Consider the following 12,868-nt stretch of genomic DNA (forward strand, 5'->3'; position numbering starts at 1 on the left):
AAAAGTTGGGGAAAAAATACTATACTACCTAAGGGTTTGAATTCTCAAACACTTTTCATTTGTAAATTTTGAAAGCTATTTTTCAGTGAGGACCTTTCATATTCTAAGGAGTTTCATAGCTTCTGGTGTTCTGTACAGATATTTAGATGCATTTCTGGCTTATTATTTATAGCCCATTGTGTGTAATTAAAGCATTTAATAGGAATTGTAAGATTAGGTAGGCAATGTGCACGAGTATATATGTCTGTAATTTACATTCCTGGTTGTTAACAGTATTGAATACCTTTAAAATGAAGAAAGAATAAGACTCAATATAAGACCTCAAAACATGCACACACTCGTGGACCTAAGCTATAATTTTATTGAAGGGCATACCACACAACAAAGTCATTCCTGTATAAATGAAAACCTGGACATTTATTTTTACAAATAAGGTTTTTTCCCCTTGTTTTTGTTGATAAAAAAGACAACAACATATTTTCAGCACCACTATAGCCAGAGGCTGTTTTTGGGTACATGGTTCTTGCATAACAGATTTGCAGAACTATGCTGGAATGCATGTCATTATACTGTCTGGGTAAGTAGGTTGGGGGCTGGGTTGGCTTTGGGGTTTTTTTTTCCGTTTGGGTTGTGCTTAGGAAAGTTAGGCCCAAAACTCACAGTGCATTTGGTTATATTTTGTTAGAGGACAGAATATGAGCTTGGAGGTAGTCGTTCAGTACAGCCTTCTGGGGTGTGTTTAATGTTAGTGTAAAGTTAGACTCTACTGACCTCAATTCTCATGGTTACTGTGGTGTGTATTGTTAAACATGCTTTGTGTAAGGACCAACAGGCTCCACACAGCTCTTGCTGAACAGACTTGTGCTGCCTTCAGTGAACTGCCCCAGGACTAAACACTTCTATCCAGCTGTCACGTAGTGAGTGCTGAATATCCTCTTGGTTTTGGCAGGAGAACTTTAGGATCTGGGTAGTTTCACTCTTCAGGCCCAATCTTACATAGGTCCTATTGAGTTTGGAATCATGTTTCACTAAAGCTCTTGTTGTGACTTGTCTGTGATTTAGTTAACCAAGGGTGAGGTGCCTTGGCAGCCACATCATTGCTATATTTAATGGCTGTGCCTGGGTTTTAATGTCCATGTGGTTTGTGACACAGTTCTAAAATCTCTGCAGGTTGACTTTACAAAACTCTCATTAAAGTGAATTTAGAGGATTATTTTCGTTGTTAAATTATTCAACCTGCTAAAATATTAAGAAGAAAAATAAAAGCGGGTATTATTTTAAAATGCTAAGAAGGAAGGCCTCATGTGAAGCTTCAAAGTCAGCAATCTTAACACTGGAGCAGACAAATACAGAAATTTGCTAGAATTTAAGGCAGAGAGAGCCCTCAGATAGAGTCCATTATGGTTTAATGACAGCACACTGTTTATCTAAACCAGTGATGAAAAATAATGTGTACATTTGAATTGCCACCCTATGTCTTCTGTGAATAATCATATGTGAAACTGAATGTTACCTGGGGAAATATTTCCTTAACAAATGTCTGATTTTTTCCTATCTCCTATACCAAAAGGTATTTTCCTTCTCTGTTTGCTTCCTCAGATGGCTTTTTTTTTTTTTTTTTTTAACTTATTATTTGAAACAGAATTAGAATGGAAGGCAAAGTGTTTGGGTAATTGAACATTCAGTTAATTAGACCAACTAATATTGGATGCCAGTGTTATGAATTGACCACTTTCACTTGGCATTTTCTCCCTCTAATTTTATCCACTTCCCTGAGATTTCTGAGCATTAGTGTCTAAGTGGTGCACTGCTTGTTGATGCTGATGGACAGGAGCAGCCTTCCCTTAATAAGGCACTAAGGTAGAAACAGTGATCTAGTGAGTTTTTAGAGAATATTAAATGTTTCATTTTAATTTTTTCCTCCCAACGTACCAACCTCCAAAGGCAGCCCCTAGGAAAGATGCAGCAAAGCTCGTATATCTGATGTCGATTCAGTTTACACTGAGGTGAGCTGAGGTGCTTCCCTGTGCAAAATTCCCTGAAGCAAAGAGTGGTTGAGGTAGGAAGCTATCTGTCTACAAAAGGCTTTGGGGAGTTCAGCTGCCAGCAGCATGTGGGAAATGGAAAAAGAAATAAAAAAAAGAAGGGAACAGGATTCCAGAAATGGAAAAGTGGTCTTCATCTAAGCTTAACATGCTATTTTTTTTCCCAGGAGAGTGCTGTGTTTGTGTTTGGGTCTAAACACGCTCCCCACCTCCTCACTTCCTCATGGCTGATTTGATCCAGGGGTTCTGCATAAACTCCTGGGCCAGGTCAGACAAACACCTCAGCTTTCATCACATCTACTTTTCCCTAGGTTGAAAGATATTCCTTTCCTACGCACCCTCACTGATTTGAAATGCGTGCCACAGCTACCAGAAAGCCTCAGCTCAGTTCTGGCTAGAGAGGAATGGTGGGCAGGACAACAGCAAGAGAGAGTGGTCTGCCAAGCTGGGAAAAGTGATCACTGGAGATCTGTATTTTCTGTAATTTTGATCTGGCTTGTTGAGAAAAATGCGAGAGGTCAGGGCTACTTTTCCCAGGGACACAATGGAAGAAGGGGGATTATTATTTTATGCATGTGCGCATGAAACAATCCACAATAGAAGTTTTTGATGAGATAGACGTAGAATGCTTTAAAAAAATCTGTTCTTTGAAGAGAAATAATCAATCTTGTTCTAGTGTTGCTGGTAGGAGCCTATGGCACATCCTCTACTGTGCACAAGTACACACTGCCTTCCATTGAAGATTTTGGAAGAAAAGAGGTCCTTTTTTCCCAAGAAGTCTTGTTTGCCTTTATGAGACATTGTGAAGGCTGTGGCAGCTTCTGCATTATTAAAGGAAATCATCTTTTGACCATTTATTATTCCCAGTGCTTTTCTTCATTTTCCATTTATTATTTTACACCTTTTCTAGCTCCCAAGGTTTTTTTCTGCAGTAAGAGAGATTTGGCTTGTGACATCCATCCTGTGTAATTGATCTCTGTGGTTGTAGACCCTGGAGTGTGACTTCAATGTGAAATCCACTCCAAGCATAAGCTGGGAAAATAATTTCATTTCTTTCAAAAACTGCATGCTCAGTCGAGGAAAAAAACCCCACAAAATGCTGGCAAATAATCTGCTTTTTGTATGCATATTGTTTCCCGCCCTTTTACTTCAAGTTTTTCAGAGTGGAAGCTCACCTTTTTTTATCAGACAATTCTCTTCTCCAGTCTTTCTAAGCCACAGCAGAATAGAGGAACTATTTTTAAATTACCATCTATTTGGATTGTTTGAAAACCTATTAAAACACTACATACACAATTTGGAGATAATTTTAAACTCTTCCTGGAACCTATTTGCAATTGCTGAGGCTCAGAAACAATCCAAGTGAAAAATGCTTTTATACAGTACCAAGTTACATATTTTTTACAACTATATTAACCACTTCAGATAATCTCCTCATATTTGACTATTAAGTGCACAGTACAGACATCTGTGCAGGTATTCAGCTGTACATCTATCCCAAAGGAGGGAAATTGGGAAGTTTATATAAATGAGCACCTATGTATCATTTGTTTCTGTGTTTTTTGCTTTGTCATAAATTCTTTTAAGATAATAGATTGTGACAATGACCTTGCTTTATTTGCACTAGTGCACGAAAGTAATGATCTTGAACTCCAGAGTCATCCCAATTACCTTTGGTCATTTGGAATATGTAGGTTCTCTCCTTTGAAACTTGAAGGTTGTGCAGCTTCCCTGTCTTAGAAAGCCACTGCAATAGGGCATGTTGTCTGAGGGCCTGGGCACCCCATCTCCATGGTTCCCTAACTTCATTGTTTGTGTATTCTGAAACTGAAGTGTCCACACCAGAATACAGCTGTTCCACAAGTGAATGGACTACATGCCTTTAAAAAAAAAAAAGCTTAGATTTCTCTGTATGTATCCTATCTTCATTTAGTGTGTAGAAGACCTCTCATCCTGTAGGATTTCTGTGTAATTTTAAAGACCTTTCTGTAAGGGCTTAATAATGCTGATGCACTTTCATACTTGATCATTTTTTCACCTATTTGCCCAACACTCACCTAGTTATCTGGCCACTCCAGGCACTTCAGTTGTAAAGAGAGAAGACTACCAGTGACCTCTGCTAATGGCAGCAGAAAATTTCTTCAGGAAACTTACAGATAACAGGGCCATAAATATGAAGTGAAAGGCAGTTTTCTCCCTTGTATCACTGGAAGTGCAGCATAGAAGGTGGTTAAGAATGACCTCTACATCCATGCTACATGCATGAATATGAAGACATAGATGACATCCATCAGTACCATGACTTTTTTTCAGTTCATAGCTAACTCAAAATGACTTGACTATTTTACTGAGGTATGTAATATTTTCCTCTTTTTTTGGTAATGGAGGAGACTCATTTTATGATATCAAAAGTGTGTAGAAATATTTTTTTATATCAATAATGAAAAGAAGTATATTGCACAGAAATATTCATTTGTGGCATTTTAATCAACATTTCCCTTTTAAAAATCTTTTAAAATATTAATTCTCATTAAATATTCATTTGGAAATATTTTTCAGATTTATATAGAAGTAATAACAATCTTTTATAAAGTTCTCAGATTGGAATTTAAAAGTCCTGGTTTGGGTAAAACAAAACATATTAAGTGAATTTTTTATTTCTGAACCTCTTGATTCACTGCAAATTGTCATCAAAATGTCAAGAAGAGCAGCAGCAAGCACATCAAAGACAAGAAGCAGCTAGAAGAGTTATCTGCCAACTATTGTTGCCAAAATCTGTTTAGACAGGAAAATGTCTTTATTTCTAAGGTGTCTAGATGAGCTTTTCAATTTCCTTTTTCTTACCTTTTATGAATTCATTAATAGCTGAATATTTTGCAAAAGAACTCTGAATGTTGGAGGGTTTTCATTGTTAAATGCAAACCAGAACCAATCAATAATCTGTCTGCTGTTAAATACATCTAGACTCTGGGTGGTGTTAACAGTAGACAAAATGAACAATACAGGATTAACAAGTATTTTGATTGCGTTGCTTGTTAAATTCAGGTAAAATATGATAGCATCTTGTAGAATTGAACAGGAATCTTTATTTAAGAAAAATATAAATCAAAATGTTAGTCTTTGTTTTTTTGCCTTCTGTCTTTTTAATTTCAAATCTTTGCAGGTGTCATACTCTTTATTTTCACATGGCCATCACATTCATCTGTTTTCTATATTTACTCAGCATTAGATACAGGGGGTACTCAGGTAGTCAGTGCAATAATTTTGAAGGACCTCACCAAAACTTATCAGAGTGAAGAAAACATCCTTTGTTGACCTCAGCAAACATGTTGTTTAGAAGGAAGTTACAGATGCCAATTGAGCATTGTGATAAAGTCTTTCAAGTGTAAACTCGGTAGTTACATGTCCCCTTTTCTTCATGTCACTTCATTACATCTCACTGCGAAAGGTCGAAGCAATAGCGAGTGATACATTTCTTTTTATTAGGGAGCAATGGCAAGGAGCTGTTGCTTAGGTTTGTTTTGTCCTGGCTGTTACTCTCAATGTCACTGAAACGCATCATGGAAATTAAAATATCGAAAAAACCACACAGTAATTGAGAGTTGCTGTCCTTACCTACTGAATAGAGGGATCTTTCTAGAGGCTGTGTTCCCCGTGGCTAGTGACAAGCTCTGGCTGATTAGGACTGAACGTTAGAAATACAATTTTTTTCAATCTGGATTTTTATATCTGAGTAATTATGAAATCTCCAGAGCAGGGAACTCTTCAAATCAAACATATGCATCAGAGCAAAATATTAATTCGGCAAACATGACACACAGTAACACATCAGTCAGTCAGTCAATCAGTCAGTAAGTGGCTCCTTTATAACTTCAGTAGTCTTTTCGTGACCCATAAATGTCACTCAAGAACACAAAGTATTTTTCACTTCCTAAAACGTAAAAACTTTACATCTCTATGTTCAAAAGCCTCAATTTTTATAATTCTATTACAAACTGCAGTAAAGAGCTGAAAATTCAAAATGCCCAATGAAAAGGGGCACTTACACAAAGTTCATTGGTAAGTTAGGCATGACACTATTCTTTTTTCTAAAACTGAAGCACTGTGCAAGAATTTGGCCCTCTTTATTTTGTCTTGTGCTACACTTTTATAACATATGGTGAGATGCAATATATTTTCAAACTTATTTTGAAACCAAGCCTCGAAACATTTGTTTCTGGAAAAAATTAAACCCTCTAATTTACTATGTCAAAAAAACCCACCACCACAACAACACAAAAACCACCAGCAACAAGAAAAAACCCACAAACAAACAAACAAACACAACAAAACCCAAACAAACCCTTTTTTTTTCAAACTCAAAGCTCTTCTTCAGAACCTGTCAAACTGAAAGGATCATCATGTGCTCCCTTAGGTTATTTTATATTAGCTTCTAATTTACTATTATTACTAGCTCTAGTTTTTTGAATGCAAGAGTCTTGCACAGAAGTTGCCCCTATCCGGTTTTAGGTTTTAGATGCTGATACAGATTAAATAGAGAATAGTTACAAAGAATAACCATAAATAGGAAAAAAAAAAAATAAATGAAGAAGACACAAGGAAAGTATGAGTTTGCTATAGTGTAGGCAGCAGCATGCCTCCAAAATTTCAATTCCCCTGTAGTGCGGTTCCATTCAGCATTTAGACTGCTTTCATAGATACCTATGTTTTTCCAGAGCTAACAAATATTTCTTCTTCTCCTTAAGGATGAATTTTAGGTGTAAATGAACCTGAAGGTGGTGCATGTGAGAGGTCTGACTTTGAGGGTTGCTAATCCCTTCAAAATATTTAAAAAGCATCTTAGATAAGTAGAGGTTTAAAAAAGCTAGCAAAGTAATGTGACTCTGGCAGGAGAGAAGGCTTTGGGGGCGTCATCTCAAAAGGAACAGTCAGCTAAAATTCCCTATTGAACTGGTGGGTAAAGAATGCAAACGAGAAAGAACAGACAAACCCTGGCTGGTTTGCTAATATCCTGGTTTATGTACTGCATCAGGCCTCCCTTTTTGTTTCCCCTCATCTTTCCAGATCTATCGCTGCAGATGAAGAAGATTTCTATAAAGCAAGTGAGCAGCTGGAATTACCTTGTGCCCATGAATTAAGCAAGCATTTCACTAAAAAAAAAAAAAAAAGGGAAAAAGGTGAAAGAGAGAGATAGAACACAAGAAAGACAAGGGAAACAACATACTAAGTCAGTTATTTGAGTCTGGTCTTTTTTAGCCAGAAACCATGGTGATCACCTAGCTGTTGGTATTTGAAAAGAAACAAACTAGTCCTCTACAGATCAAAGCACCAAGGGGAGAAAAGGAGCAGGGAAAGCAAATGTTAGTATTATCTAACCAGCTGAAATGCCTGCCTTATCTGAACATCTACCCAAAGCTTGAAACTAGCAGCATTACAAAAGTGGGAATAGGATCATTTTCCCATTTAAAGTAGAGATAGATCTTTCTGGTTGCATGTGACAGTTTCTGCAGCCAGTGGATGGGAAGCAACCACCACCCGAAGAATACACCCAGTGTGAGACCACAGCATGACCATGTGGTGCATCCAGGCACCACCGCCTCACGTGGCTACCCAGTGCTCTGTCATCGTGCCAACTCCACGAGTATTTCTGAGCTGTAAATTGATTTAAAAACACTCATAATGACCTGCTTGCATCAAATCAATCAAAATTCATTACCGAGGTAATAAAGGCATGTTAGAAACTGCCATAGGTTTTCTTAATCACTCCCTTGGATTTCCAGGTCTTTGGTATTCAAACACAGTTTCAGCAGCTGAGCACTTCACAGTATCTGGGTGAAGTGAGTGGAGGTCTATCACCAAAAAATACAAAAATATTTCACCCTGACTATTCAACAGGCTGCTTCTAGATTAAAAAACAGCTGGATGAAAACAGACTACATGATGTTGTTCTACATACGAATGTATATTTAAATGGTGTAGAAAGCCATGCTTATAAAAACATGTATACAGATGCCTTGAAAGCATACTGGGGACAGGGAGTGCTGACCTGACCTCAGCATATGGTACCTGCACACATAGCATTTACTAATAATAACCAAAAAACCCACAAAAACACCCAAAAACCAAATCAAACCTTCATGAGTTTATTCCAGTTCTTCCTTTGAACCCAGCATGGGTCATGTCTCCTTGTTGAAGGCTGTTTGCCAGCAAGATGCCCAGTTTTACAGAGGTCACAATGCTCACAGGGCTAGGACAAGCTATTTCTTTTTGGCCCAACACTGAGCTCTGTTTACTAGACTGAACTGTTTCTGGAGGCTAGAGTTAGAACAGGAAAGCTGGAGGTGAGAAAAGGACTCTAGAAATGGTGAGTGAGTTTGGAGTGGCACTCAAAAATGTGGAAGAATATGAATACAGAAAAGGACAAGAGGTAGAAAAGAGCTTTTGTAAGAGAGGAGTGTATACTAATAAGCAAAGAAGTCTGTATGTGTTTGAGGGACGTAGAGCTACATGTCTTTCTGGGAAAACAGGAGTCTGTTTGTGTGTCTCCAAAGATCAGAAATGTCTGGTGAGAGCTGGCGAAGGTTTGCATGGCCTAGGATGGGAGGCTGAAGAAGGACAGCAGGGCAAAACAGCAGAGATAAACTGAGCTCCTGGCTCTCATATAGGCTCTTGGCAGTGACCAAGACACATTGTTTAGTCTTCTTATTACTTTCCCACTTCTGATGTCCCTGTTTTGGGGAGTTGTTGGGCCAAGAAATATTTGCCAAAGATTATGAGGTCTTCAAAGGGCTTTGCTGATAAGACTCATACACACAGCAGCATAGGTAAGACCTGTCTATCCACATGCTCCTGTGACATCTGGTCAGTATCTATCTCTGAGGAGCAGGAGACAGAGGTCCATGTGCCTCATGTCTTGACTAATGGATGTGGAGCTTGGAACACAGGCAGCAGAAGTTCAGATGGTCAGAATAGAAATCTCCAGTTCTGAGGACCTAATCTGGCTCTGGAATTCTGTAATTACAATAACAGAGGATAGAACATTTAATCCCTATTCCTGTTTATAGACAGTAGGGAAAAGTATATGACTCTGAGCATGAGTAAACTGAGTGAAAAAGGAGTTTGCAGTTGTGAGTAGGTTCTGGGACAAGGCAGTAATGCATTTGGAAGAGGTTTGGAGAAGAAAAGGCTGCCAAGAAAGAAGAGTATGTCTGAGAAGAGGCAGGAATCAGCATTTCTGTGGCTATGGAAAAGAGAATTTTGGTGATAAAGGAGATAGGGTAATAGAGAAGGTGGAATGGGGCAGAGAGGGAGTGAGAACAGGGAGCTACAAAATGGGAAGCATGAAAGCAAGAAGAGTTCTCTAAAAGGAGGGAGAAGAAGTGCTGAAAAACACAGGGATAAAGAAAGAAAGGAAAAAGGTAAGATAGGAAAATAAAGAAAACAAACAAAGATCAATTACTTCTGCATTAGATGGAAAATAATGACCTTAAGGAAATAATTAATGAAAGGCATCTGGAAAGATAAAAGATGACAGAGGGATTAAAAAAAAAAAAGAACAGAGTGAAGTAGCAAAGAGAAAGAGGGAGACAAAGTACATGTAAACAAAGTTTTTAATTAGCATAAAGGATAGAGATATCTAAGAGGAAGAACCCATATGGATGAAATATCAGACACTCATTTATGTAGGTCCCTTCAGGTTCAGGTTTTTATGTGCCCTTTTCACTACTGACATTTTAAAGTTGAACAGAGTTTTCCCCTCTTGGTCATTCTGACCATTTCCCCTCTGCTGTGATTATGTGTATCATTACCTAAGTAACACAGAATGATGTAATACATATTTTCTCTGTTTGCATTTATATATTTTTGTATGCTCATTTTTTTCATTGCTTTCTACTGACACCAATTCCTTTGTTAAAACAAATTTTTTATCTATACTGACTCTGCGTTTCTGGATGACAACCTCACTTTTATCTGGGGAATGCATTTTTGTAGAACTCTTGGCACCCAGTCACTGTGCATTTGTGCTGCAGCTCTCAGTGTGCCTCTCAAGAAATGACGTGTCTTTCCAAGGAAACAGCAACGGTGGAAACTTATTCAGGCTACATTTCCAATGAGTTTGTTCAAGGGCAATGTGTTTTATGAATAGTGTTGCAGTTTATTTTTTCACACAGATGATTCCTATGAATTAGCTTTTGTCAAACAGATACAGAGTCATCAGTTCCCATTCTAGTCCCAGACACTAGCACAATCTGCAGATTTGAACTCTTCATTAAAGAAATTGGGTTATTAAATACATCTGTCTCAGAAACAGGTTTAGTTAATGCTGGTAAAATATAATGAAAATCTGAAAGTTCTGTTAGCTTTTTTCCTGTTTTGAAAAGCTTGACATGCTGTTTTTATTGTAGTTTCCTTTGATTCCTTGCTTTTGTTAGGGACGCTGATGTAATGAGGGAGACAGAAAGGTGGATAATGGTCCTGCCTTCAGCAGGATGGCAGCTTGGATTTGAACGTACGTTTGAAAGGGGACCACAGGTTTGCTGTATGGTTGTATATTATGCTTTTGCAGGGTCTGAAAGAATTTGATATGAACTAGGAAAAAATTCTAAAGTAAACTTTGCATGTGGGGGTTACAATGAAGGAACCATTTGTCCCACCTTGTTAAACCAAATGGAAAACTTGGAATCATAACTGCGTTAATTTTATATGTTGTAACTTAAGGAATGACCCCAGAATGGGCAGGTGCAATTGAAAAAAATCAGTTCTAGCTGGCACAGGAGCAAATGGCAGTGAAGATGTGGCAGTCCAGACCTTGGCACTAAATGGGTCCCAGAAACTTTGTCCAGCTCATAGCAAAGCTCATGTCACCTTGTCTTTACTGCCTGGGTCCTGCAGGTGATTACGTATGGAGAAGCTGTAACTAGCCACAAGGGTGTCTGAGTGGCAGGGCCATTCCCAGTGCTCATTTTCCACTCACCCTCAGAGGCAGTGAAATGATGCTAACCTGAAATCTACTTCTGTCTGGACACTCTGATGGTATGATGGGAGGAAACAGTCAAGACTTGGATTTTCTAAGGCATGGAAGAAACTGAAGACCCAGATTCTAGCAGATTTTAACAAGAATAAGGCACCTTAGACTTCAGTTGTGAGAAGTGCTGAGCTTGCACCAAATCCAGGGTCTTTACTCAAGGCAGAAAGTTATGCTCACTTGGCTGGGTCACCCAGGACCTCCCTTGGGAAGACCTTGACTGTATGAGCTTCTGTCACCATCAGCAACCCCTACACATTGCTTTGTGTGATGTTGTTGGAGTTTTCTTCCACACAGGCTCAATACCTAAGCTATGTCCCCAAAACCAACAGGAAGGAGACTCTTGACAGCAGTGAACTTGGACAAAGCTTGCAAAGGGTGATCTCTTCTGAATGGAAGGACCACTGGGATGGAGAGTAGATGGGAAGCAAAGGGAGGGCTCCAACCAGCCAGTTCCACATTTTGAACCATTATCAGCCCCAAAAAAACCCTGGGAATTCAAACTTCCATCAAAGCTCTCCTGCAACAACATGGTTTGAGACTTCCTTGTCAAACAACAGTAGATGATTGGCATGTTTGGAAGGGTCTAATTTCCTTCTCTACTTGTGGATTTGTTCTGTATGGGACTGGTGAGAGAGGCGAAAACCTGCAGCATCTGGGCGCTCTTTCTGTTTAGGGTTTAGCTACTGACTGTACTAGATACTGTTGGACTTGCTTATCATCACCACAAGTAAAATGATACCTAAAAGCTGCTTGAAGAATAAAGGTCTGTAAAAGTAGTTATGCATGTCACACAGACAACATCCTTATACATATAAATAAACATGTAATACATCCCATTAAGTTAAGAAATTACTATTTTCCCATTTCCACTCTTCTAGCTGTGTAATTATATTTCTGTATAAAGAGAACAGCAGGTAGAGAGAAAAATAAGTCCAGTTGCTTTTGCATATGCACGTACATATATATTGTGTGTCTGTGTGTATATATACAAAGGGTTCTACTACAATAAAGCCAGCCTGGCCAAACTGTTTTTCTGCCTCTGGGAGATTTTGTATTAAGCCTTGTGTTCTTACCAGCCTCACAATGATCTCAGATAAGGAAACTGCACCTTTGTGAACAGAACTGAAGAAAATCTATTGTTCCGATGTTTATCTATTTGCATATTTGGAAAGAAGTGTGACCTCATTCTCCAGTCATTGCCCTGCTTTATTCTTCAGTTTATCTCTGAATATATTTTCTTTGACCATCTCTCTGATGCAAATCACTTAAAGTAATCTTAATGAGTGGAAACTCACTGGTTATTATTAAAGCTGTTTAACCAATATAAGGTTTCATTTTCTTGTGTAGGCTCCTCTTATTCTTAATTGTAATGATCTCATTCCCTAAAGTGTCTGTGCTTCCATTATTAACTCCTATTAATAACTTGTGTTATTAATACACCTTACAAGTCCCAGTCTGAATTGAAACGCTACAAAACAAACCTGAGACAGGGAGGCAGCAGTCCTCATGCTTTAAGTTGGTTGAAGCACGGTGCTAATAATGCCAAAGTCACGGATTCAGTCCCTGTACACTTAAGAGTTGATGATCCTTGTGGGTCTCTTCCGACTCAGAATATTCTGTGACTGTACACACGAGAAGTATTTCTTTTAAAAGTAAAGCCAAAGACAATATTGCTGATACCTTACTCTTCTTTTCCTACCAAGAAGCACTAATCATGCCCTGAATAAACACTGGAGACACCCTGCTTTGAAAGGCTGAGATACTTGTGGCATGAATTGAGAAATAATATCAGACT

The sequence above is a fragment of the Myiozetetes cayanensis genome, unplaced genomic scaffold (assembly GCF_022539395.1).
Source record: "Myiozetetes cayanensis isolate MyiCay16 unplaced genomic scaffold, myiCay2020 scf5-8, whole genome shotgun sequence".
Lineage (NCBI taxonomy): Eukaryota > Metazoa > Chordata > Aves > Passeriformes > Tyrannidae > Myiozetetes > Myiozetetes cayanensis.